Here is a 4506-nt window from a genome sequence, read left to right as displayed (position 1 = left end):
AAGCCCCTTCCTGAAAAACAACCCAACACCATAATCCCCCCTCCACCAAATGATTTGGACCAGTGCACAAAGCAAGATCCATAATGACATGGGATGAGCGAGTTTGGGGTGAAGTTACTTGACTGGCCTGCACAGAGTCCTGACCAACCCAAAAGAACACCTTTGGGGTGAATTGGAACATAGAATGCAAGCCTCCTCTTTGCACTCATGTCTGAAAGTAAGACAATGCCGGCCAAGGGTCCTCTGCAGTCCGTGCAGGTTTTCAGACGGAAGAAAACTGCAACTGCCGTTGCCCGCTGCAAAAGAGGCAATGGGCTCATCAAAGTTAATGGAAGACCATTGGAGATAATTGAACCTGCGACTCTGCAGTACAAGCTGCTGAAGCCTGTTCTCCTTTTGGGCAAAGAGCGATTTGCTGCAGAGTCCGTGTGAAGGATGGTGGACAGGTCTCTCAAGTTTGCGCAATCACCAGGCTATTTCTAAATCATTGGTGGCTTATTATCAGAAATATGTTCATGAAGCCTCCAAGAAGGAATCAAAATATTCTTATTCGGTATGACAAGACCCTTCTAGTTGCAGATCATCGTCGTTGCGAGTCCAAGAAGTTTGGTGGACCTGGAGCCCATGCTCGCTACCAGAAATCTTACCGTTAAATTTACCAAGTATATTTTCTGCAATAAAGTATATATAAAAAAAAAAAAAGACCAGACCTTCTCGTCCTACATACGTGCCTGAACTCACAAATGTACTTTTGGAAGAATGGTCAAACATTCCCATAGACACACATTCCTAAACCTTGTAGACAGCCTTCCCAGAAGAGTTGAAGCTGTTATAGCTGAAAAGTGTGGGCCGACTCAATATTGAACCCTACGGACTAGGACTGGGATGCCATTAAAGTTCATGCGCATGTGAAGGCAGGTGTCCCAATACTTTTGATAATATAGTGTATTCCTCAAATGTATTGCCTAATCAGCATATAACTAACACAAAGCTGTGTTTAAATAAAATAAAAAATACCCAGTAATGAACAAGGTGAAGATACAAATTTAAAACCGCTGATTTATTAAAGGAGTTCAGAATCTTCAAGTAAACCAGTGTGTAAATATTTTCTTAAATTATCAAGTCATGTTACATAGTAGGTATTGGTTTCAACGTGAATGTAAATTACGTCCAGCCCTATTCGCGAACGACTTACGCAAACGACGTAAAAAAAATCAAATTTCGAAGCGGGAACGACGTCCATACTTAACATTGGCTGCGCCTCCTAATAGCAGGAACAACCTTACGCTGGAAAAGCCTAGCGTAAACAACGTAAATAAATTGCGCCAGGCGTACGTACGTTTGTGAATCGGCGTATCTAGGTAATTAGCATATTCTACGCTGACAACAACAGTAGCGGCCAACGTTATATTGCACACAATTCTACGCCGCCGCAATCAAGTTACGTCGGTGGAGGAAGCCTATTTTTTAAGCGTATCTGCCTTTGAGAATCGGCGTAACGATACGTGGGTGCGGATTTCAAATTACGGCGGTGTATGTGAATCTACCCCACTGACAGGAAAAGACAATGAACTACAAGAGTGTTCAACAGCTCCATGGTAGTTTACCGAAACTACAAGCCGACAGCCACAAAGTCTGTTGGGACTTGTAGTTTCCCATTCATGAATGAATGACGTGGTCCGGAGGGGTGGAGCCTTGCACAGCCACGTTATTTTCAAACAGTGACAGTGGGTGCCTGGAGAAGATGTCTGTCACAGAGAGAGGCTGTAGCTAGCTGCTGGAACATGTTCCACCCGGTGAACTTATCTTTTAACGGAGCGAGTTGACGTTAGAAACGGTTTCTATGCACAGTTGCACAAGTTTTAGTAAATCTCCCCCTATGTCACAATGCTGCCATTTTAGATCCATGTGCTGTATCCCAAACTGCTTTTGCAGTTTCGGATAGAGATGCCTTTTAACACCTTTCCTTTTACTTTGGTGACATTATAAATTAACCACTTATGGACCGCTCACCGTAGGAATATGTCGGCTGTTTGAAGAGGAATACCGTTGTTATGACAGCAGCTAGCTACCATATCCCCGGTATCCTCTTCTTCAGCGGGCGGTCCACTACAAAATAAAAGTGGTCTCTGTGGCAAAGTTTTTCCCTGGGCATTCCCCAGGTTTTGTTGTTATATGCTTTAGCCTTCCGATTGCCAGCTATAGATGGGGGCAGTGGACACGTTTTATGTTTCACCTGTGGTGCTCATATTGGTCCAGCAGAGCATCACCACCTTTGCAGCCATTGTGCTATATACTGGGTGTTTGGTGTGCTCTTGTACCTTTTAAGGAGGGGTGGCTTCCCTTCAGTTCACCTGCCCCTGTCTATCCATTTAAATGCATGTGCCTCCACTGTGGGGATGCACATTGTTTAGTGTTAGGACCACAGATTACAGGGTGCCTTGGCGCGGCTCTGTGGCTCACACATGCATTTGCAAATGCGTGCGGACAAAACCCAACAGCAAACATTTATTATATTGCAACTTACTATTTTTTTTTTTACTTTAATGTCTTTATATATTTTTTTTTTATTTGGTGATCCAGCCACTAAGTCTGTTGTTATTCAACACAACATGCTCTTCTACAGATGTGTAGTGAGATAGGTGAGACAAACCACTTACCACTGACAGATGTGCTTAGAATGATCAGCCTTTATTTTTTTATGTAAAACAAAAACAAAAAAAATTCTGCTGTAACTGCTTAAAAAGTTTTACCTGGGTATGGCATCAATTTGCATTAAAAAAAAAAAATAAACAAAAAAAACAGCACTGATTCGGTTGTGAAACGGTGATCCTTTTTTTTTTTATTTTTTTTTTTAACTTTAGGCTTTCCAGCCTAGAGGTGAAATGTGGGGTCTTATTGACCCCATATCTCACTGTAAAGAGGACCTGTCATGCCATATTCCTATTACAAGGGATGTTTACATCCCTTGTAATAGGAATAAAAGTGATCAATTTTTTTTTTTGTGTCAAAATATATATTTTTTTAAGTAAAATTAACAATACATTTTAAAGTGCCACTGTCTCCGTGCACAGAAGTGAACGCATACATAAGTCCCGCCCACATATGAAAACGGTGTTCAAACCACACATGTGAGGTGTTGCTGCAAACGTTAGAGTGAGAGCAATAATTCTAGTCCTAGTCCTCCTCTGTAACTCAAAACATGTAAACAGTAAAAAAAATTAAAGCGTCGCCTATGGGGATTTTTAAGTTCCCAAAGTTTGGCGCCATTCTACGAGCGTGTGCAATTGTTAGGTATCTATTTACTCGTCGTAACGTCATCTTTCACATTATGCGAAGATTTTAGAACACATGACACCTGTCACAGATATACTTCTCTCCAGCACGCCCCACGAGGGAAAAGCTCCTCTGATTGGCTGCTGGAGAAACTACCTCTGCCAGAACCCCTCTGGCGCCAACTGCCGGCCAGGGATGACACTGCATCCCTGGACCACAGACTGACCCAGTGGACATTTCTGGATTGACAGAAGTCCCAAAATGTAAACAAATAGCGAATGGGAGCAAGGTAACTCTCCCATTCCCCACTAACTTTAGCGTAGTGCCCATACTGAAAGTAAGGGGGCGCTACATAGAGAGAGAGATCTCTAATTATATATATATATATATATATATATATATATATATGTGTGTGTGTATATTTATATATATATATATATATATATATATATATATATATATATATATATATATATATATATATATATATATATATATATATATATATATATATATATATATATATATATATATATTAAATATATAATAGAGAGAGAGAGAGATATATAATATGAGAGAACTATCCATATTTCAGTGTGAATAATGCATTTTAGATAAAATAGGCAGACATTCCAGCTGCTACTAAAATACATCCCTTGCAGTGCTCAGCTAATTGCTAAACTAAGTTGCAACTATGGTGCTAATGGCTTGTGATCTCTTTGCGGTGCTTTGCACTGCCCCTGTTTGAACTAGTATTACAAAAAATGGATTGTGATCATTGCACTATAATATCTCTAATGAAGGTAAGGAGAGGCTTAGTGTATATGTTATGTGTATAGAGGAAATAAAAAACAGTAGGCGCCACAAAGATGCACAGATGACAACTTTAAACACTGCTGTTAAGTGACTGTTAAATGACAATACAAATGTTGTTTGCTATTGGAGATATAAGACTATAATTGCTAGTGAAGCTTTGTCCCGTAATTGCTGCAATCTGCATCAGCATACCCCATTAGAACCGATGCTTGATTGTGATCATGTAAATAGAGGTTAATAGGTTAAAACACCCTTTGGGTAAAAGGATGGCTTGAACGGTACTTTGCAATTTTTAGGCTTGCAGAGGATTAGCATTCACCTGTTTAAAGCAAGCCTGACTATGAACACCATGCTGCTCTTCAATGCATCCTCTGTCCTTTTATTTTCTCTGGCTGCTATATTCCTTTAAGATGA

The 4506-nt window shown here is 40.2% G+C and overlaps 1 pseudogene; it reads left to right on the top strand.

Annotated features, from left to right (window-relative positions):
- The first annotated feature begins 207 nt into the window (after positions 1 to 207).
- LOC120930724 lies at positions 208 to 657 on the top strand (annotated as a pseudogene).
- The last annotated feature ends 3849 nt before the right edge of the window (positions 658 to 4506 follow it).

This window comes from Rana temporaria, chromosome 3 (assembly GCF_905171775.1).
Source record: "Rana temporaria chromosome 3, aRanTem1.1, whole genome shotgun sequence".
NCBI classification, from domain to species: domain Eukaryota; kingdom Metazoa; phylum Chordata; class Amphibia; order Anura; family Ranidae; genus Rana; species Rana temporaria.
Note: the sequence above shows the minus strand (reverse complement) of the source record. Positions and strands in the feature narration are given on the sequence as shown.